The sequence below is a fragment of the Gallus gallus genome, chromosome 5, assembly GCF_016699485.2.
Source record: "Gallus gallus isolate bGalGal1 chromosome 5, bGalGal1.mat.broiler.GRCg7b, whole genome shotgun sequence".
In the NCBI taxonomy this organism is placed as follows: Eukaryota; Metazoa; Chordata; class Aves; order Galliformes; family Phasianidae; genus Gallus; species Gallus gallus.
The window spans coordinates 29289112-29313500 of record NC_052536.1 but is presented as its reverse complement, the minus strand read 5'-3'; the positions used below and the strand labels follow the sequence as shown (position 1 = coordinate 29313500).

At 38.4% G+C, this 24389-nt stretch overlaps 2 long non-coding RNA genes across 7 annotated transcripts in view; one reads left to right on the top strand and one right to left on the bottom strand.

Moving 5' to 3' along the window:
• The window catches only part of LOC107053494, a 236712-nt gene that overhangs the window by 43195 nt on the left and 169128 nt on the right, over positions 1-24389 (bottom strand). For all 6 annotated transcript variants that reach the window (XR_005860233.2, XR_003075261.3, XR_005860234.2 and 3 more), the window contains one exon: positions 20607-20676. This is a non-coding gene — a long non-coding RNA (uncharacterized LOC107053494). The remainder of the gene's footprint in view (positions 1-20606; positions 20677-24389) is intronic.
• LOC121110827 lies at positions 12297-20923 on the top strand. The gene is made up of 3 exons (XR_005860238.2): positions 12297-18881; positions 19484-19645; positions 20610-20923. It is a non-coding gene; the product is annotated as an uncharacterized LOC121110827 (long non-coding RNA).

Here is a 24389-nt window from a genome sequence, read left to right as displayed (position 1 = left end):
TTCTTGAAGTAAGAGTTGGGTTAGACTCTTGTGCTTTGGGCTGCTCAGTACAGCACAGACTGAAGCAACCACTTCAGCAGCTGAATTGCATAAGCCCTTCCAGTTTCTCAGTGCAGTTCTAACCTACTGTATACAGAAGTGGTTTATAAATCATATATCTTGGTGCTTCTTGCTCTGTACAACCAGTGTGAATCCTTCCCACACTAACAAAGTGCTTCCTTCACCAGGGCAAGGCACTAGTTTGGGACAGGCAAATGCCCATCACTCTAAGGAGAAAGCAACTCATTCACATCTGTAGCTTTTGCAATATGCTTCTGTCATGAGTAAGAAGATAAATTCCAGTATATTATCATCCAAGTGGGTTATGAAGGGAACATTATATAATTCAAAAGGAAAAACTCTCTGTTTTCTAGTGTTACAAAGTTCTGTTTTCCAGCTCAGGGAGGTCATGAGAGCATACTATTGGAAATGGCAGCATTCATCTACACTGCATACTAAAATACAGCATTAAAAATATTAAAACAGGTCCAAAGCAAAGAGACTGGGAATTGAAAATGCTGAGGTCTCACTGTATGCACTCTGGGTACCAGACCTCGACTTGATCTACTACTAAAAGCCCAGCTAATTGCAGGCTGATATCTTCATCAATACTGATGAGAGCCTTTCAGAACAGTGACTACAGAAGCTTAGAAATCCTCTGCTCAGCATATACAGACTGGGATTTCTCAAAATTTTGCTTTCTCTTGTAAGAATTTTACTTATTCAGAATGCAGTTCCATATGAACAAGAGCACAGGCTGGACACCTTAGTCACCCCTGTCAAAATTTGTTTCTGTTTCCAGTCATTAAAATTTAACCAAAGAAAGGTAACCATCATATTTCGATATGGACAGAATGATGTATTCTCCCTTAATTTTGTTCTTGGAAGTAATTCTGACTGAAATTTTCCAGAAATATTCAGTCTGAGGCTGATACTCAGTATGCAAAACTTCAAGCCAAATAGTTAAAGTTTGGCAAAGTTGCAAGCAACTGAAAAAAAAAAAAAGATTTCATAATGGAACTTCTGGATAATTTTAATAAATGGTGTCACCAGTCCACTTTACCGCACATACAAAAGGTACTTACAATTTTATGGCTTTTCTGGAAATCACTAACATTTTTTTCATTCCCTGAAAATAGCTTGGTACAAAATTTCTGGATTTCTTGTATTCACAAATATTCCTAGTGACTGTTGAGCACCATTAAATGCAGCACTGGAAGCTTCAGTTTCCCCAAGGAAGAAGGAAACACGTTTTACAGGAATGAGAAGATGTGGGATTGGGCATGTGCAAATGCACATATTCCCAAGACTGTTCACAACCCTTTCACTGTGGCAAACGTTTCCACTAAAGATGAAAATAATTTTGATGTAATTCCAGAAGCATTAAAGTTTTTAAAATTATTGCCAGAGACCACAGACACCACTGAGCTTTATTAACCTTTGTATACATCTAGAAGATGTTAGTGTGAAGCTTCATACTGCATCAAGACTCATTTTCATAAATAGTGTTTAAGGATTACCAGTATTAGTTCTGAAATTACAATTTTTATGCATATATACTTGCATATGTACATACACACACTGAACACAGCACAGAGTACACCGTGTCCATACTCATGTACTATTTTGCTGGGCAAATTCAACGCATTTTTATAAGACCATCCCTTCAGCTCCCTGAAAAGCACTTTGTTCCTGTCTAATGTCTCTCCTTTTCCTTATAATGTTGTTGGAATGTGATTTACTAGATAAACTTGTTACACTAGTGCTTAATCTAGTACTAACAGTTGTCCTTGCAAGTACGTTCAGTTCTTGTCTGCACACTGACACACAGTTCAACTTTCAAAGACTTTCTGAAATCTATACATTGCACAGTGTAACATAAATGAAGAAGAAACTAATGGAAAGCATTTTCAAATTCTGGGAAAGGAAATCCATTTATGACCAAATGCAATGGTCCCACACTGATTATTCAACTTGTAGCAGATCACTCTGGAAGCAATGCCTCCTATTTATTTCCATGGGAATGAAAACAGATATAAAGAGTACAATAGCACTATCTGATAAACCCAATTATCAGCCACAAAACAGTCTTTCAACACAGTCCCTGGCATTAACTATGAATGTTCACCAGTGATGAAAAAAGCCTGCATGCTGCGCTCATAAACAACTACATCAGCAGAGGTGGCCCACTGTCTCTGCCACCACTGGTGAAATGCACCACCCACCACCTCACTGTGCTCATTTCCACTGTTTGATCGCCACAAATTTCATCAAGCATTGGTGAATGTCGGTGGGTGCCATTGTTTCCACATGAAATAATTCAATGCCACAGCTTTGTTTCATATGCACTTCCATGTCAGACGCCATTTTGTCAGACTGTCCCTCTGCTGCCATCTGTCATACAACAACAAAATATAATGGAATTGTGGTGGGAAGGTTCAACCTCTGCTGCCATACCACCAACATCAGCCTCTTATGTTGTGGGCCGACATCATAAAATAGGAGGCATTACTTTCAGAGCAACCCTCATACTTTGATCAAGAACAAGCTATACTGACCCAAATTTTGTTTCCTCATTCTGTCCGTAAACTTCTTGTTCTCTTTGCCACGGCATCAGCTACATTGATGCCATGCTCTCCTGTCCCACAGCAACTGAACTAAGGAAGTCTGTTTGGTTTGCACAGGTCAGGGGGTCCAGAGACAAAGAGAGCTTTCACTTATTGGGCACTGGTAGTGTCAGGTTAGGTGAATTTATTCAGTGTTTCCACTAACAGGTCGTGGAGCTAGCCAGTAAGAAATAAAAAGATATCTTATACACTATTTCCTGTACTTACAAAGAGTTTAATTTATAAAGTAGCTGAAGTTTATCAGAATCTATGGAGTAGTTCATGTGTTCCAAAATACTACTAGTTAAATAATGCAATGAAACAGGTAGTGGAGGCTACACCCTGGAATGCTTTTCTACTGTTCTCACATCTCCTCTCCTCTTGTGGAGTATCTTCAACCCATTCTCTGCTCAAGCATGCCAGCTGGAAACATTTCTCACGGCCTCATGAGACAAAGCAACTGCTGAGCAGCAGTGTGTCTACCCACACTGGCAGCACCCCACCCAGACTGCCACTCTCAAGACTTGAGCTTGATGATGTAATGTTTAGAAAAGAAACAGAAAAGAAAGTCCTTTAACCTGGCTGCACTGCCAGGAATCAGCTGAAAAAATATTAGCAAAAATATTAGCATTTTAATGTTAAAAATATTAGCAGTTTGGTCACTTACTCCACAGAAACAATCTGCCATAAACTTCATAAGCTGAAAGAAAATGCTGAGGTATCCATACTATGTCAAAGAGGACCAGGCAAAAAGCAATACACTCTGAGGTTTGAGTTGTTTGTGGGGGGGAAAAAAAAGAAGAATGGTTTCATGAGTGTCATCCAGGGGGCATTTTGCTACTTGCCTGTATGTCATCTACTGCTTCAACAGATGAGAAACTGAGCCTATTTAGACAAAAATACAGAAGCTGAGGTAGATGAAGGATTAACAATGCATGGTCTTAACTGCCTCCCACTCATAAGACTCCTTTTATTGGCAGAAATATGTAAGAAAGAGTGAATGGTACAGCATGTTGGTTGATTGAGGCATACTGGTGGCTCTCACATTGCACACACACACAACCTTCCAGCAGAGAGCAGTGTGTACTGGAAGAACAGAATGACAGTTTGGGAGACAGTTGCAGCTGGGTCAAGTTCCCCCTCGTACTTCGCTTTGTAACTCACCAGGTTTACTCCTGCAGAGGGGGCAAATACAGGCCTTCCAAATAAATAAAGGACAAAACATCTCCTGCTCCTTCCAAGAAGGTGAACCTTCACAATCACTATTTTTTAATCCTGTCAGAGATTCAATGCACTAACATTCACTGCCATCAAAACTTGAATTAACTTTCAAGAAGAGTGAAAAACCTTACCAACGATTATTGAAAATGGGAATTAAAATATGTCTTCATAACACAGATCAGTGCTGTATTTGAGGTATCCGGATTAGTTCCAACCACCCTGAACAGCATACTGTTAGCTCCTGTCCTCAGAGCATGGCAGCTGTGTGGTCAGGCAGGTTCTCACTCTTGGCCTAGCTTATTCTGCTTACGTAAGGTAATCTCAGAGCAGTAGTATATTGTGTTGTGATGAAATGTGCTTTTCAGTGCCTTTGTAAAACTGCTTATATATATATATATAGTCTCACTACTAATTCAGTGATACATGAATTTGCAAAAATCAAACTTAAATAAAAGTAGTAGAAAGTGATTATGGCAAGGCATTTTAGAATTTATAAAAAAACAAGGAAGGCAATGCAAAGCAAGGGAATGCCAGTTCAGAAGAGGATTGGGAGTTAATTGAGGGAATTGTAAGGACTCCTCCATTCAAGGAGAACACAGCTGTATCGAAAGAGGCTTGGAGCAGAACTGTACTTCCAAAAAAGCAGTACCTGCTTCTGTGACCTGGAAGCATAGTTAGTCTGTGAGTAGAAATTTTTCTGTAAGTATTCAGATCCATAGCAGTCCATCTCTGAGGCTTGTTAGAGTCGGTGGTTATGATCTTATTTTCTACATAGACCTCGAATTTAATCTACTTCCAGGGCTATACACCCCGATAGCAGATGTAGGCTAAGGTAATTACTGAGGGCACAGAAGTAGAAAGAGAAAAATTGCAGCAGTTTGCAAAGACTAAAGAGAGATCATCATCTTCTTTGGAAACAGCTTGCCATGTAGCAGTATGTACTCTGAATCACCACAAGGAAAAAGAAAACTGTCTAATAAAATGATTATTCCTCAATGACTTCTCTTTTTAAGTATGTAAACATCCATCTTATTTCACAGAGCTCTCTCTGGAACAAGACAAGTTTACACATTAATGGTGTGCTTTCTGAAAAATTGATTTCATTGTCACAATCACTGAAAACCTAATGAAAGAGCTGTTTGTATTGGAGTTAACTTACCATCTTTGCAGAAGTCTGTAAAAACAAAATCTCTGAACCCCCAGAAACTCTTGGCAGTTGTACTTTCTTTTGAAAGATCTGAACATGGTAAACTTAGTCTCATGGTTCAGTTTGCAAATAATTGCAAGAGAAATGAAAAATGAATCTATGTCTGAATATACTGAGTGCCATTCTGAGAAACTGAGAAGGAGAACACATGGTGAAGAAAAAAAAAATTGTGGTTGAGTTTTCTGCTCTGGATTGGTGTAATGGAAAATGCTATTCCCCAATCACCTTCCTGACTTCTATTTATTACACAATGTCCTACTGCTTTCCAGTTCAGCTCATGCAGGCTTTCATGTTTCTGCTGAACAATTTCATAGACACTCCAGGCTAAAAAATTAGATCTACTTTTTTTTTTTTTTTAAATCATGTAGCCAAGTCTAGGCCAGACACTAGGCTGGATAAAACCACAAACTCTCAGTAGAGACAGTATCCCAGAAATTCACTTCCTCTGTCTACTTAATAATCAGCAAAGTGCCACATCTTTAGCCATATTCCTCTCCTTTGCTTTATTTTTCTAACAGTAACATTCCAAAAATCCATATCCACAGGTTTTGTTCCTGAACACTGGAATTCTCATAAACATTGAGTTTGCTGGTGCTTGCTTGAAGCAATACTTTCTCAAGCATCATAATTCCTGAACAAAATGGAATCACATTTTTCAGGGCAGTTGAAGGCATTAAATGCTTCAAGGGCTGTATTCACTACGAATCACAGAGGAGAACGGCTTCAGTATTTGGCTGAACATTACACTATGCTCAGTATCATTGAAACTTTTTAGAGTATGATCCTATACACAAGTTTCTTCCTTGAGTTTTCAAAAAGATCCACAAGTTATCATTATAAGATGCAGCCCAATTAAACTTTTATTTTTTAATCCAGTTGCCGTCATAATGAATTTTCTACGCAATAAGGAGGAAAACTATTTCAGAAATATTTACCTCAGATCAGGTCTCATTTTCAGAAGATTGGAGTCAGCAACATAGTGACTTACACCATTTAGTGCCAATCTCCCTTTCCAACATGTGTTCGCAAGTGTCTGTGGTCCACTTTTCCACAGAAAAAGCTCATTTTGTGAGCTGAGTAAGGGGGGACACATACAGTTTCTTGGGGCAAGAGAGATTCAAGGGAGATTAAAATAAGATGACATCCTCCTTCAAGGACTTTTCATACTTATTTTACAGCCTGGAATACCAGCACTGGCATGATTCAGTGACTATACATGACACTAACATAGTAGAATGTCTTTTCCTAAGCAGGCTCAGAGGAGATTTAGCCTGAATCAGTGACTTCTGTATGAGTGAGTGCACGTGTATGGGTGTATGTGGATAAGCCTATGTTTAAAGGTAAGCTCAGCTTTGATGAGATGAGGTGTTTCTTGAACCTCATTCTGTTGCTTCATGAAGAATATCTACCACTAGTGCTGCTTACTTAACAGAATTTTTCAAGCAATAGGAGGACATAAAACATGCAGTAAGGTTGCTATCTAGCTCCTTTTCCCTTCCCATCTCTCTTCCTCTCCCCACTTCTCTTTCTTCTCTGTCACTTTTTCTTGCAGTGGCTCCATGGAAAGCTGTCATCTGGAACAACTCAACTATCAGATCTATCCTTACTACTACTGACAGAGTATTTTTACAAGTATTGAGCGCTCAATTTCAGCTGACAAAATTAATATAGCTTGGAGCTGCAATTTGACAACTAGAATTCTGTTGTTTTTTTTTCCCCTTAGCTTCTTGGATATTACAGTAACAACAGTAACAGAATAAAAAGGAGTAAAAGGGAGCACGTCACTAAAAACTACCCAGCATACAGGCATGTCTACTTTGCCACAGTCAGCATTAAAAAATTACCTGCAAATGCTGTCACCATTGCTTCTGACTAGAACAAAACTAAAAGCTCTCGTATTTGGATATGGGTTTTTTTAACCATATGCTTCTATTCTAAACAGCAATAATTGCACAGGTATTCTCCATTCACTCCAGGGTGAGAGAGAGCAGTGCAGGACAAGTTCTGAAAGTCGATAGAAAAATACCGACTTATTAGAAGATCACAGGGAAATTATAGCAGGAGCACAATTTCTGCCTGAAGTTATGAAGGCTTGTATAGGGCAATGGTCTCATTATTATATTTCTTTGGAGACTAATCTGCATTCATTTTTGTAGTATGCTGGAGAGCTCAGAAGCAGTTTTCTTGCTCAGACTGCTGGATGTTGAGCTTGTCTGATATAAAAACACTTCTCGCTCAGGCTAAAATCATTTTTCATTGAAGCTGAGATTGCCATCAAAGTAAAATATGAATATAGCTTCTTATGCAAATGTTTCTTACAGGTTTGAGATCTTCTCTTCATGAAATATCAAGCAGGATCAGCTACAAAGGGGCTAGATTCCATTCTTTTTTTCTTTTCTTTTCTTTTTTTTTTTTTTTTTTGGTGAATCAGATGGCACAATGAGGCTGGGAAGTATTGTAATCAAGTCATAAAAGCCAATTAGAAGATACAGGTACAGTTGACACTGTATTTGTTGCTTTTGTAGGCAGAGAAATATAATAGCATCCATGCAGGTTGAAATACCAGTTCCTTACCTTAACAAAACACCTTCTGTATGGATGGATATTTCGCCTTTAATGGAAAAACAGTTTATAATGACTTTTCTTACCACACACAATTAAAATAGATAAAAGAAATAGAACCAAGAATATGGCATTGTTTCTTGTGATAACAGCTGGCTCCACCAATACAGGCAAGATGCAGGCAAAAATTTCCTGTTGTAGGAATCCTGAGAGCCAAGATTTAATTAAAAAGAACATGCCTGGGGATGACTTTGGAAGCTCATTTCTTTGCTGTTCTGAAGAAGATCAGTATCTTTCCTCAACTAATTGCCTACAGGCATATTTACAATGAAGATAGCCCCCAGTTCCAAGATATATGTGCCTTTTCAGCCAGAATGCACCAGAGCAGAAGACCTATTACTTCATCTGTTTTCCTATTCTTTTGAAAACATTTCTTGTTTTCATGTTGATAAGGACCTATGACAGAAAAAAGCAGTTTTAAGTGAGGGAAACTAAAGTGCTTTTGAAATGCATCTTCTTTTTTAGATAGAAATGCATTCTGAATTGCCCGTTAGTGAAATCCGCTACACCATCATTATCTAAGATTTAACTTTTCTTTTAAATATTAAATAAATAAATAAATAAATAAGCATGAGAGAGAGAAAAAGAGATCTTTTCTGTTTGGAGCTGAGTGTGATTAGCACAGGTTCTGCAGGCCATGTTGCACATTTTCAGACACACATTTTTTGTTTGTAGTTTTGCCGTAGTTGAAAAGACCTAGAAGTAGGTTTTTACTGCACATATATTTCAGACTTAGCATTAAACTGAGTGTTTTAGAGTCTACTTGCAAAATGCATTAATGCATTCAGCTGAGTCCGAAAGCTTTACCTATGTCTATGCAAGCAGATCATGATTTTGGAAGCTCCTAGATAAAACAGCCCTTATATCACCTCAGAGTACCTGAAGGAGAGAGGAAGACACTACATAAAATCATAGAATCATTTACGTTGGAAGGGAAATAACCCTGTTCTGATCAAATAAATTAAACAACAGTAACAATGTTAAAATTATAGCAATTCTCAGCATATATCTTCAGCAGAGCAAAAGACTTATTTTTTTCACTGTTACTGCAGTGAACAAGTTTGAGGGTGGGACATGAGATCTCAGTGCTTTGCACACCCTTTCTCATCTCTTAAATTAATAGAATTGATAGAAATTTCCAAGGGAAAGCCAGCAGAACCCAACTGTTTTCTATCACCAGCTAATCCCTATTAAACATGAAGAGAATAAATTTTATAGGTTGTACCTGTGAAATGCCTCTAGAGAAGAACTCTGATCTTACTGATATCACTGCTGCAGTACACCTACTGTCTTTGTAGTCATTCCTTTTCTTGTTTAGGTTTAATCCCTTCCATTTACTGGAAAAAGAAATGGACTGAGCAGCCCGTAAGATAAGAGACGTGCTGCTCTGCCTCTGTGTCCTTAATATAAACACAGAGTTATTACACAGGAAAATCAGGGAGGGCTATCTCTCTTCATCTTGTATCAATGAAACTTTTATTTAGGCTGATAAAAACTCTGAATCAAACATGAAAGAAACTAGGGTCCCTAAACTGAGAAACAAACACTTCTGTCTTTACTGCTTGTGGACCTATGAGGATATTGGGCTTATGAGCTCATAAAAGAACTCTTAAAACATGTCAAGAGATTCCCAGTCTTTCCCGTTTCCTACCTCAAAGCTCTCCTACTGGGGATAAACACTGCCCTTAGTCAATTTCCTGACTCGACATACCCCAATTCCCCTGATCACTCTAGGTGTCATGTGAACTGATGGAGAAGGTCTCCTTCTGGAGTTCTCCTTTATTTGGTTCTTCATTTCTTTGCCAAACTAAACTTTCTTACAGGCTTCCCCAACTTCTTGTACTACTCTCAGCATTTAGTGAAGCAATGAATGCTTGGCTGAGCAGCCACTATCTTGACCCAAATCACCTCAATATGTTGACAAATTAATGACAAGTGCACAATTCACCATTTCTTCGCCTGTTTTTCTCTTAAAAAAGACTGTCAAATGGCTGATATTAGGTAAGGGCAGAGATGTGGATTTCTTCATCAACAATTCACATGTCCTAACTTTTCTCTTTAGTTAAGCAAAATATTAAAGTTACTAAGCTGTCAAGAGTTGTCTTCAAAATCCTCCTAGTCAAAGGAAGACAATTTCAACCATCCAACTGAGATTTGTTATCTACTGTTAAAAGACTGCCTCACATAATCTCATTTCAATTTTAAAAAAGCCCTTCACAATTGATCCCAGAGTTGCTATATGCAACAGGGAAGTCAGTAGTGTATATATTCTGTTCTCTAGGTGTGCTCAGTTTACCAAGTAACAACCAAGCAACAGAGCTGTGCTTTAAGTCTGTTCCTATGTTCTTGGCTTTGAAAGATTTTTTTTTTATTTCTGTGCTATTCTTGGAGTATCTTCCATTTGCACTGTATTCGCTGTGTTCATGATGTGTCTTTCTCTTCCTCCGTAGATCTCTGAAATGAAACATTTAGGGAACTTTCATGTAGTTAAGTTTTAATAAGAAAACTGTCGATTATCCTTTCCCTGGAATCTTATTCTGGGCAATAAAGGGATGGTTATGTGGAGGAGAAAAAGAGGTAGGCAGTTACATATTAGAAAACAAAAATACCTATCCCTCCACAGTTTTATTGCTTAGCATGAAGTCATACAGTATGGGATATCCCTTTGGTCAGTTTGGTTCAGATGCTGTGGTTGTGTCCTATCCCAGCTTCTGGTGCATCTCCAGAGTCCTTGCTGGCAAGGCAAGAAAGAAAAGACAAGACCTTGGTGCTCTGTAAACACCATATAAATGCTTCTACAAGCAACTGCAAGAAGCCTCATGACAGCAGGCCCTGGTTCTCCTGGGGAAATATATCCAGCATGACATTTGTTGGAAAGGTAATGTTAAGAGGCACAAGCAATCTGGGAGATAATTGCAGTGTGCCAATGAAAGTTTTGTGGTGTTCATGTTGGACTAAACAGCTAGGGGGACCCGTTGTTCAAAAAAGGAAGAATTGATATGAATGTCTATGTCTGCATCAGCTGCAGTGGCCATGACAGGCTGGAAGTTGAGATATTGATGAAAAAAAGGACAGAAGTAGTTCTATGACAACTGATTTCATCTTCAGATAAGATAAAGCTTTCCAAAAAAGCAAAGGGGCCTGGAAAAGCTGACCAGCTCTCAAGAAAAACCTCCTGAAATCACAGGAGTAGTACATGCCATTTTGCAAGAAAGCAGGCAGGCATGGTGAGAAGAAACAAATACTAAACTGAATGAAGAATGCCTGACTGAGCTCTGTTTTGGATACATGCAAGGTGAACAGCTCTAGCAAGGTTTTATAGATAGTCAGGCTTCCATATTTTCCCTGAAGACAATTATTGGAGATATAGATTGAATTGATTGACTTCAGTGTTGATGGAAACTGGCCAGATGACCAGGCACCATGGATAGTCAGCTGAAGAGGAGTCAGAATTGTTCCAAGTAGACCAATGACATCTTGGACTATACTGGCAAGAGTGTGTAACAGTCAGGGAAAATGATTATTCTCCTCTATGTGGCACTTGTAAAATTGTGTTTGGACTACTATATCCAGCTTTGATCTCTGTTGAACATACTGAAGTCCAGTGGAAAACTACCAAGATTATAAGGGGGTCTGGGTAGTACGAGAGAAGCATAAATAACTGTTCTTTAAGAGAGGCTAAGGGAAATCTAACTGTTGTCTTCAACTAGTAGGGAAGGGGAATATGTTACAGATAAGATGTAACTAAGCTTTTTCTCATATATATATATATATATATAGCAGAAAAATGACATGCAATGAAAACAAGTCACAGTATGGGAAATTCTGTATATATACAAGAAAAAAAAATCTTCCTAATCAAAGCAATACATCACTGAAAGAGGCTGTTCAGAGACCTTGTAGAATCTCCACCCTTGAGCACACTAAAAGTTCAAAAGTATATGGCCCAGAACAACCTGCCTCAACAAGGCAAATGAGTTAAGATGTATTCTTTTCTTCTGCATCTCCTGATGACTGTAATAAGCTGCTCCCACTTTAATTGCTGGCTCCTGTGACTCTTATTTGGAGGGTGTGATATAGCTCTTATGCAGCAACATAGACCTCCATGTTTCTTAACATCAAGCCTCCTCTACGTTTCATAATACTGGAAATTTCTGAGAAACAATCCAGGTATCCCTGGTCAAAATAATTAAGTCGATCCTACTGTATTATAGCCGAGGTACATGGATTGACAACACAAGGGCTGCAGAATCATACCCTTCACTGTGATTTAATTAGTAGCACCAGTGCTGAGACTTATCTGTGTGTTTGTGGCCGTACACTCTATAGTAACCCAAGTGTGGAGACTTAAAGCAGCCACAGTGGTGAAAATGGGAGGAAAGATAACTCCTTTCAGTTTAAAAACATAACTTGAGGGTAGTTGCTGTTAATTAAGAAATTGTTGTGGTTGTATCTGTGGTTTATCTTCTGTCTTTTGGTTAACAGAATTTACTTGCTACAAAGTCTTGGCAACCATAATCATGTCTTCAGTTATCTTTAAAGCATGAAGTACAACACATAAAATCAGATTCTGGAAGTTTTAATCATTCTGAGTAGAGTCTAAATAGAGAAAATAGAGTCAAAGCTATGCCTTGAGGAGTAAGCTACAGCTCAGTTTGAGAGAGTGGCAAAATAAGACTGAAGAAGACTTACTAAGTGAAAAATGTGAACTCCTGGCAAATAAGCTTTACACTCTGCAAGTAAGTTAACTATCAGCTATAGCCCATCACACTTTGTGAAATGTAAGCAGTTTGTTTGTGTTTTGATCCAGGACTTCTACTCTTTGCCAAAATGCTTTAAAATCAGTAATAACTTTCTTAACTAATTTGTTTTCTTGCTTGTGTGCACTGAATAATGCTCTGACTAGACTTCTGGCTGTGTGCCATTCAGACACAGAGACTGAAATAAATGATCTTAATAATTTCACCAAGTATCTTATGTTGCAGCATGATTGAAAACACTGGAAGTAGATTAATGAAAATTTTATCTAGCTGTTTTAAAAAATAATGGCAACATAAACTAAGTAAAATGAAGGTTCCCTCTTAGAAATCTATATTAACTCAACCTATATTACATCCACTTGCCCATTGCTGTTCTTAACAAGATAACCAATTGTCCATAGCTATTTCTCCTGTTAGAATTAGTGGCATCCATATACAAATCTTGTTCACAATCAGAGATATAAGGGTAAAATGTAATTCTTGATCTGATAGCTTTGTGTTGCTCTATAGTCTGGCTAGTAGGAATAATAGCAGTTTGATCTGTACCAAGTCAAATTTTAAAGCATACTATACTTTTTTTGGCAACTGAACGTGAATGCAACTGTGAATCCCATGTGTATCTTCATATACAACTGGCCCATTACGTATTAATAACACGAGATAGAAAGCCTGGCATTACCTAAATTTTACACGATTTGTGCTGAAGTGAAATGTAGACCGTTGTCCCAAAAGACTTATGCAGTCACCAAGAATTCCTGAAATCCTGCAGCTATAGTGTAGGCACAACTTTTAAATTCAGAATGTGACCAAAGGAATACAGGATGAAAATACTAATTTAACATGTGCAAAATATATTGAAATGTCAAAAAAGATGAAAATCAAAGGCTCAGATAGTCCTTACTCTCCTTGATCTCTTATTTCTTGTGCATTTGTTTGTGGGTTTTTAATACTTTTGCTTCAGTTACCAGTGTAACTTTGTTTAAACTCATCCATCCTTTTTTACTTTGCTTAGTAAATCACAAGCAACATAATAGCCTAACTCTCTCTCATTTAGTTTGGCTTGACATTAGTGACTTCATAACAAATGCAAGAGGTACCAAGCAGAGAAAGCTAAGTCAAGGCGATGCCCAGTCATTTGTTACTGCTTTAAACTGCATGTTGTATTAGTATTTACATCCAGACAAAATTAATTACTATTTTGTTTTGGTAATTTGCTGTATTCACCTTTACTGATGCAAATAGTGGTAGCTTTGGAAGATCACAAAATCACAGAAATATTCCAGTTGAGAGGGACCATAAAGAGGTCTGCAGAGCTGACTTCTGCACAAAGCAAGGTCTACACTGAATTCAGGCCAGGTTGCTCAATGCCACAGCCTCTCTATTTTACCAGGTCCAATCATGAATTATCCTCAAAGAGACAACTTTTCCTTATACCTAGTTAGAATTTGCCCTGTTTCAATTTATTATCATTGTTTCTCATTCTGCTGCTCTTCAGCTCAGCTCTGCTCTGTCTTCACAGTAATCTCCTTGTGGGCATTGGAAGGCTGCTATTAAAAGTTGTCTCTTTTCCAGACTGAACCATCTCATTTCCCTCAGCCTCTCCACAGAGGGCAAATGCTCCAGTCCCCAACCATCTTGGTGGCTTTTTACTAAACTTACTGCTGTTTACCAGTGGCTTTCTTTTGTGAAGGCTCGTAAGTGGATGATCTGTTCCAGGTATGATCTAATGAGAGTTGACTAAAGGAGCATAATCAATTTCTGTAACTGTACTCTTACTGATACAGCCCCTTATGTGATTAGACTTCAGATGACAAGAAGTATAAACCTCTTTCTCAAGGCTAAGTTTAGGTGAGTTGCCTACATGCTGTTACATCATGTGGAATGCTGCTTGTGCATATACCTGTTCTCTGGATAACCAGAAGGCATAAAAACTCTCCGTGACACTATATTCCTTTTTTTTTTCTTTTTAGTAAGAGTAAGTGCAAATCTTTTCAAAACTTATATTCTGAGAAGTAGCACTAATGTACCGAAATTAGTTATGCTATAGAGCATTCTCTATTTTTTTTATTTATTTTTTCTAATTAAAGCCTTAGTTTTTCAGATATGCTATGATACAAGTCATTAATAGATATAGACCTCACTCTGCTTGGCAAGGTTCAGAGTGTAAAGCTTATTAACTGTATTTTACACCTACAGTCTTGAAGCTTTGGCAGACAGTTTACAATGGGGAGATCCAAAGGTAAGTAAAATTTCTGGCATTAGACTAGAGCGTAGTGCTTAAAGCTCAGATCCACCAGCAAGCTGAAACATGGTCTATGAAGGATAACTTTGTTGTTTTTTCTCACAATGTCCCATAGAGCACATGCCAACACATACAGAGCCAAATTCTGCTGTCAACCATATCAAAGTAAATCCAGAAGTATTTCAATGCAGTTCATTGAATTACGTCACATTCATGTTTATGTTCAGAAGAAAAATGCTCCTTCTAAAACAAGCTGGTCACAAGTTGTTAGGAATACAGCACTCTCAAAGCCTGGAGATGTATCAAAAAGTTGTATCTTGCAGAGAGCTTTAAGAGGTCCCGGAGCCTAGACTGTAGATTATCAAGTTGCTGTCTGTGAGGTAAAGCAGAACAATTATCTTCATTCAGAAATGTAGCCAATCTTGGCTGTAAGATGATACATCAGAGCTCATGCCTCTTATATAGGATCTGACATGTTAGGGGTTGGCTGTGAGCATTTGTAGACAGATACCAACAGCCCCAGACCCAATTTTATTATGCATTATCTTCTTATACCATAACAACCTGAACATGTCCCTGAGCTCTAAATTTTCTCTTTTCTCTGGAGATACATTGTTTCAACCAAGAATGTTCTATTTTCATAGAATAAAATCATAGAATAACATGAGTTTGAAGGGAATCATAAGGTTCACCAAGTCTAGCTCCTGGCTCCATAAAGAACCACCCAAAAAATCAGATTCTATGTCTGACAGCACTATCCAGATGTTTCTTGAACTCTGGCAAGCTAGGTGTTGTGACTGTTTCCCTGGGGAGGCTATTCCAGTGCCTGACCACCCTCTTGGTGGATAACCTTTTCCTGATTTCTTGCATGCTAGCTGTAAAATGTGGAGTAGAAGAAATGCTGTTAAATTCATCACCCGGAGAAAGAAATAACCCTGTGTTTCTGGATGGATGAGGATGAGGAACACTGGATTCAGCTGAGTGTTGCTGGCTTTCCTCTCCAGATTCATTCTTTTTTTCTGTGCAGATCTGGCCCATCAGTATTCAGGTCACCTCCATGACTGCCATTTCACCACTCAAGACTCCAGCCTCTGTGCTGATCTACTGCACTCCTAGAAGTTCTTGTGTATCCTTGCAGTATTGGCTTCCCATTTTCTTTTCCTCTTGACACGAGGAAGTTGTGAGGCCTACCACACTGATTCCCTCACCCCAAGACATCCACTATCCACTATCATATATACAACACACACAGAAATCTGGCCAATTGTAACACCACGTCTTCTGATGGTGAGGTTTAGCAGTATACTGTCACTATGATTGTCATGAAAGTTTCACACCTGCAGAGGAGGACAGCTGAGGAATCATAGACAGATGAGAAGACAAGGGTGGCAGAAAGAAGCAAACTACTGCACTACTGTTCACAGACACTTTGCACTTATTCCACTTTGTCCCAAATACCATTCACTGACTTGCAACAACCCAGGTGGCAAACACTGGAATCTTTTCCCCAGGGGCATCCAAGCCTACACTGCCTACATAACGCACTCATCACCAAACTGCAGGCTGGGTTGGGCTGGGGAATGGGAGGACTCTCCAAAACACTAATGAACTGCTCCTAAGCAGCCAAGAATGAAAAATTCACAATCCACTCCAGCTGCTGATGAGGATTGGAGTTTGGTTCCAGCCTCAGTCCCTTAAACTTCATCTGCATCTGATATTGAATATTCAAGTCTATCATCAAACGAGTGAGCAGGAACCAGAGCCCAGGGCTCTCTCTTAGACAAGTGGCCTATCCACCAGCCTACAGAAACAGGCATGACACTTCCTCTCTATTTACATTGCTCTCTATCCAGTAGAAAGACCTCAACAGAAAGGGCAGAGAAAGTGTATACAAAGCAGAGAATCTAGTTCTAAACAGAGCCAGTAAAGGCAGTTGCATAAGTTTTCAAAGCCTAGACTTAAGAAGTCTAGGAGATTTTCCTCCAAAATGGAGGCAGTGAATCACTGAGGTAACATTTGTACTGAATAATCCTGGCAGACAGGCTGAGAAGAAAGGAGATAGAAGTTTTTGCAGAAAAGGTGCTTCAGAACAGACAGCTAATCTAACACTGTAAGCCTTGGTCTTCTTACTCTGAAGTATGAAACAAATCATAAGTAAGAACCAAGCAGTAGGAAAGTATGCAGGATGAGCAAATTAATTTGTATCTGATTTAATTACAATTTGATGTCTCAGATCTTTTAACTAAAAGACAGACTTCAAAGTTTTTCTGAATAAAGCTCTGTTCTGTTTGTCTACTCACTGTGAGACAGTGTAGGGCAAAGATGAACAAGACAGAAAGAAACATAACCAAAGCTGCCTCTCTGCTCAGACACTATGAATCAGGCACCCAGAAGTACCAGCATCTCAGTCTTAGCAAACTCAAGCCTTGTGGAGCATGTCCTACCAGACTGACAAGCACCACAGGGTTGGAGCGTGTATCATTGTACCTTGAACTCTTTGGCTTCCTTCAGCAGTTACCTTCTTGCAAGGGATAACTGGAAGAGATATACCACAATATCTTAATACTGAGGTCTTGTATTTTTTGCAGTGCACTAACCACTGGGTTTTCACACAAGAGTAGTCACCACAGTTTCATATACGTTTGGGATCCATCTGTGACTGCTTTTGGCCCACCAGGCCTATGCTTCATCTCATCACCAAAAGAACTTCCTATCTTATGATTAACACAGGTCAGATGCTAAAGCATGAATAACTTCGAGAATCTAAGCTTTAAAAGTATAACTCATCTTCATGAGAAGGACAACCAGAAACAACAGTTAGAAATTAGTAAAACAAGAGAAATGAATTTCATCAAGAAAAGAAAAAAGGAATAGATTTTACTATCACTATGTAAAATAACCCAATATGGATACATTCCTTTGTAGTATAACTCACCTTGGAGATACTGTTCAGTTAATCTTATTGAATGACTCAGTACTCCTGACCAAGCTGACATTTTTGTCAGTTCTCATAGTCACAGAACTACAAGCAGTACAGTATTTACAGCTGTATCACATTGAGCTGGTTTCTCAGTTCTTCTCACTGACAAATCTATCAGCAACAAGGAAAATTTAAAAAGAAAAGGCTGCTGTAGGAGGGGATGTTGTTGATAACTTCTCATTTGAGCAAAGGTGTTGAATTGGCCTGGAGACTACAAGAAGCAGCATTAGGGAAACTGCTTGACTTCTTAGGACAGCAGAAGCTGCACACTTAGCTGCTTGCACTAAAGATTCCATGCACTAGCTTCTCACTGGGTATCCAGTGGATGCCACAACTTGTGTGGCTGGAAGGAAGTACCAGTGGAGCAAAAGGAATAGGACCATCCTTCAAGTGACAACAATCAGTGATAAGTAGACACAGCTCATTCAGATAAACACCCCCCCTTAACACTTCCCACAGAAATACCTAAATAAAGTTCATAGGAACATACAACAGACCCCCAGACTTCATTCTACCCTATGGGAGACAAAATTCAAGAAAAAAACCCTCAATATATTCAAGATGAAATAAAATCACCTCTTAACAATGGCACAGTTAAGTGCAGTTGTCTTGGCTGGCTAGAAGTAACCCTATGAATTAGATAAGGGGACATTTACACTGTAAAAGCCTCTATTCAGTACAAAAGAATGCAACAGCAAGCTTCTGTCTGAAGCCAAAAAACTTTGTGTAAAGCTTTTTTGAATACGAAGAGTCCTGTGTTACAAATGGGATCTGCAGAATGCAGTTCACAAGTGTCTTAAATTCTTGAGGTATCCGAAAGATCACTCTACACAGCAGCAGTTCTACAGCATAAATAAGAGTCTGTACTGAACTGGGAAACCATCAGGATGACTCAGCGCTCATGTCATTCTATACTAGATGTGCTATCTCCTGGAGAAGATAAAACCTTTTCAGGTAAACCCACCAAGGCTTGTCTCAAATAACCTTTTTTTTTTTTCCTTATGTCTTTTAGAAACTTGACCTCCATCTGTTCCTGAACGAACAAAAGTCTTGCAGAACCGAGTAGAAAATTTAGATTACACTGTAGGCACAGTTACCACATAAAACCCTGCTGAAGACTGTTCCACACTTGTAACAGCTCAAAAGAAAAAAAAAATGGTTGCAAAATGAAAGGGATAGCAAAGTCAATGCTTCTTATCCACAGGTATTTGTCACTGAGCAGACTGTTTAGGGATTTGCTAAGCAGAGACTTCATGTATGCTAAGTGTATTTCACTCTCACTCTAGAAGGGAAGGCTGCCACCCTGCTTATGCATGCCAAAGTCCCAGGGAACATCTTTGACTCAGTTTGCAGCCAAGATACCATGTCCAATCTGTGTCTAAATATAATTGTTTTTGCACAGCATCTATGAGTTTTTGACATTTTCATCATCCAGGTTCTCCTCAATTTCAGTTCAAAGGACAAAAATATTCTCTTCATCATTCAAATTCCTCAATCCTCAACTAGTATGGAGCCTATTAAAACTTGAAAGGTTTTAAGATGCCAGTAGAAAGGCACATTGATAGGACTGACAGCACGAGATTCAGTTACCTGAGCAGTGCCATTTCAGACACTGTACACTTTCCACTGATACTCCAAGGGGTCCTACAGTTCCCCCTATGTTTCACAGCTCTGCCAGATCTGTACAATTATCTTGGATGGTGGAAGGCATCTTAAATGACACTGCACTTTCATTTAGGCAACTCTGTTTCTCTTATGTTGTATTGTTTCCTTGTATCACATTTCCTGCCTTATGCACTGTTGCAGCAAATCAAATTTAGGAATGAAATGCAGCAGAAAATATCCCAGTGATCCACGAGAATTAAAAGTCCTGCACACTGATTCACACAAAAAAATGTGATGAAGGATGCTACTCAAAGTTTGGTGCTCAAGCAAGAAGGTGACAGTCACTGTACCTGTGGGCAAGAGGTGAGACACACAACTCCTCATGGACAAGCAAGGTGTTGCAAGAGAGCCTGAAAGTTTTGTGGCTGTAATCAACTGCCTCTGTTGATAGGATGTTTCTTCAATAAAATTGAGGCGCAACCTTCATATCATCTGTCACATCACTCCTCTAGTATCTAGTATCACTAGGAGTGCACCACAGATCACATTAGCACAACACTATGCATATTTGTCAGGAATTCCATACTATACTGATTTTATGTGTAACCTGATCGTGATCATTTCACACAAAGCTTTTAAGCATTCAACTGACAAGGGAAAAAAATGCTATGTAAGTCTGTTTGAAGAAGAATTTACGAAAAATAAAGCCTCTAAATGTGCAAATGTGGATTCAGAATTAATAACTGATACTAAGTTAATTCAGCCATAATTCAGCCACAAATCATACAAACTTCACCTTTCTAAGCAAAGAAAATGAAATTGCACACTAACAAGACTAATAAAAGTGCACAAAAATTCACAGGCTTTTCACATACTTTGTAATCAGATAATCTTTGAAGCCTAATTGCTGCACGTTTGATGTAGGCATTGATTTTGAGATTGCATGTACAACCAGTGCAAACAGTCCAACAATCCTGAGCCTTTATTTGGCTCCATAATCATTTTATGGATTTTTCTACATTTATTGCTGGCAACATCATTCACAGAAGCCAAGGTGTATTTCTTTGTTAGTTTTGTTCTTGATTTATGGGCCAGCTCTTTTTCATGAGAACTCTAATGAAAAAGAAACCAGTGTTTAAATTCAAATGATGAAAGCAAACAGTATATTTACAATTCTTTAACTTATTATAATTCCAGCATCAAGACACCCTATGGTCTCAAAATAAACAAGTGTCTTACTTTCATTTCCTTTCTCTCTAAATATTCACAGTTTTGCTTCACTGCTGCTTCATTCATTTCATAGATATTTTTCATCTTTACTTACCAGAACACATCAACGGAGCCTTCCCAAAGGTCAGCCAAAGAGATGGATTTTGACACAGATTTCCAATACTCTGCAGGAAAATGAATAACGGACACACGTGAGAATACTGCAATATCCTTCCTGCATTTTCCAAGTTGTACTACAAATGAGATAATAGACAGAATGTTTTAGTGTTTTTAAATGGAAAAAGATAATCCATTATAGTGCAAACAATTCTGGTAAGTAATAAAAATATTTTTCACAGAAATGTAAGTGATATTAAAGGTATGCCACTGAAAAACAAAGATGACAAATTAAAACTGCAGTGTTCACACAGAGTTTTCTGTGAGCAGCTGCTTGTTTGCATATAGAACTGAAGAATACATTTGTAGGTGCAATCCATTATCTTTTTATACTTCAAGTTTTCTAATTTTCGTGATTAACACCAGCTAAGACTTTCCCAAAGAAGACTGGATTTATGGATTAAGGTTATAGTAGTTACAGTACAGGGCAGAAGCAAAATCACGACTGATAATTTTTACAAAATCAATTTCTCATGTTTCAAGTCATTTCTCATGTTTCTGAGAGATTTTCATTTATAAACAGACACAACTATGCTTAGATATAGCATGAACTCTATCGTGCATGGAACACAATCTAAAAGAAAATCAGCTAGTGGTTTTTTATTGTCTTTTGCTCACCACCTTCCTTGAAAAAGAAAAGTTCAGTGGCTGTCCTTACAGAACAAGACTGATGAATTAGAAAGTCATCAACCTATCTGTCCATGTAAGGACACAAAAAAAATGCAAAATCTTGTTGCTTTATGCGCAATGCTGTTACAGTAGTTTGGCAAAACACCCCAAAGACCTCAGTCACAACAGCTGATGCTCCTTTAAGCCATCAATAACCTGCCATACGTACACTAACAAATAACAATATTAGAAATAAGAATATGCATTAAGTCAGGATTTTTACTGCCTTGTTGCAGGTGCAAAGACAGAAGTCTAGAGCTGTGAGACCAGCTGCCAGATCTGGTGGCTGAGCTGAGAACAGACTCCAGGTGGGTGCTTTGCCACCGGAGTTGCAGGAATCCAGCTGCAACAGCTCTGCTCTCACAGCAGAGGAATGGGTGAGATTTAGAAAGGCCCGTAGGTCCCTCTTTCTTCTGATTAATTCCATTTAAATACCAACAGAGGTTGGCTGTCTTTTGAAAGGTAACCACGAGAAAAAACCAGAGAGGAGTCTATGTCAAAACTGTTTTGAAATATTCTTGACCTCTGAAAGTGAGACACAAATTCAAACAGTGGTTGAAGCCACATCTGCTTAGCAAAAATTCATGAAAGGAACAAGCCTTCTGTCTGAAGAAACTATTTTTGGTTTCTGGTGACAGCTTTGACAGACTTTCTCAAATAAGCTTGTATCAATTTAAAGCACACTTGGTCTCATTCCAAGGAAACTGTGGCAAATGTGGTGGGCTTCCTAGGAAGAGTATGATTAGAAAAGGTTGCAAATGGTATGTGAATTTAACAACTGCTAGCAGGGTTGTCCCTCCTTAGTGTGTATGTCTCCACAGGATAAAGGCCTCTTGAAAAGTATGCAAGATAGTTTTAATCCCATTAGTACAACCAAGGATGTACTGTTATTAGATAACATTTTTTAGGCATATGGTTAGCAAGGCTGATTATCCGCTTCTACACAGGCAAAACACATTCCAACAACATAAAATTGTGACCAAGCAGCATGCAGTCTGGCCAAACTACAACTACTTCTAAACTACTTCTGCTAAGATCCCACCGACATTAAAATTTACAAGTAACGTCAGGAAAAATATTCCTAAAAATCCTATCACCTTCTTCCTGTCACAGCATTTTCAGTGCTTTTCAAATGAAATAACATAATGAAGATACTACACCAGTTGATTTTGAGGACCCAAGAAAAAAAGTCAGAGCTATGGTCTGTACGACTTGATTTTCTCAGGTCATTTTATTATAGAATTAATTTCTTATATCCAAATGAAATTTAGTTCAGAAGAAATTCTCATAGGGCATGTGTACTATACACTTGTTTGCCATAGATTTTCCAGGTGAATAGGTTGAAAAGGTTGTAAATGTGTAAAAATAATGTAAGTATTAACAAGCTTTATACATCACATGCGTAAAATAGGTTAAAATTATTCATATGACAAAGCTATTTTTTTAAAAAGTAATAAATGGCCCTATACATTAACATTTCACTTACAAGTTAACACAGTTTTTTCTTCCCACATCTTTTAGCTGTAGAATAGTCCTGTTTCCTTCTCTTGGGTGGAAGGAATTCAAAGGCAAAAGAGTCTTATGAAAAGCTCCATGAGTCATTATTTGTCAAGAAAGAAGATGCACAGGGGAAGAGCCAGAAAGGTTGAGGACAGCAAAGATAGTCCAATAGCTGAGTTACATGCTTCCCAGGACAAATGGATTCTGTCTCTAATTCTGCCAAAGAATTGCCAGGTAAAACTTGCACCCAAGTACTAAGGCTCATGTGAGATGTTGCTGCTGACACTGAAATGCCTATGTCAGGCCCAAATCTTTCCTACGTCCCCCATTTTGCCACCATTTTCTGTACAAATGGGAGCCACAGGAAGCTTGGAGCAGGTGTCACACCACCAAACATGCAGAATGGAAATAATTTGTTAGGAAAAGCTGAAGAAAGGAGTCTGTCTGAAATTCTTTCCTTTCTGGATAAGACAGCTCCCTGAGATGAGAATTCAAAGGCCAGAACCATATTCCATCGCTTAGTTTATCCAGCTCTGCATAGATGCCAGTTCTACAGGGTAGTGCTCCTGTTCCCTGAAATGATGACTAGAATACTCACTCAAAATTCACATACTTTATAGTCTTTTCTCAGCTTCAAACATATATTAATTACTTAGGAGAGAAGAACAGCCTACCTCTGGATTGAAAAATAAGTAGAAATTTATAGAATCATAGAATCGCTAAGGTTGGAAAAGACCCACAGGATCATCCAGTCCAACCATTCGCCCTTCACCAATGGTTCTCGCTAAACCATATCCCTCAACACAATATAACAAATTATATATAACCAATATATGCCTGGCTTGTCAGTCCCATCAATGACATTTCTTCCCTGCAACTCAGTTCTAACCTTCATTTGCTTTGCTCTTTATCTGCCACTTTCTTGGCATTGTCTCAGTATCTTGCTTAGTCAACTTTAGGTTCCAGGTGTCATCTCAGTTCATTCCCAAATTCCATTCAATAATTCATAGGACCAGACTTCTTGGCTAGCTACCACACAGGCATCACTACCTGCTAAAACGTCACCAGCCTCTGCTTCCAATGCATCTCTTAAGCTCCTTCAGATTAGCTGTCCCTTCTCCTTTTAAAATATACATCTTCCTGCTCTACCACATCTGGGCAAAGTGAGAGGGATTTAAAAAAGAGACCCTCTTAGTTCTCATGAACAAACAGTTCCTAACTATTTTGATACACTATGGGTATTTTTTGGTAATATTTTAAAAATTTTAGCAGCCTGAAATTCCCTTTTTTGTGGCTTTGAAGCATTTTTTTAGCTTATATATGTATATTTTGAATTGGGGGATGTGGGAAGAGGAGAATGTGTTAACATCTTCCCAGAAGTTTCTTAATCATTCTGAGCACAGAAGTGAGTCAAAGCCAGAAACTAATAGGAAATGAATACAATTAATGCTGCAACTTTTCTAAAATAAACATATCAAAACAATGAAATTCAATGCCTTCTGACAAGCTAAGTGTGTATTTCTTTGCTTATGTCTTTGAATAGCAGTTATTG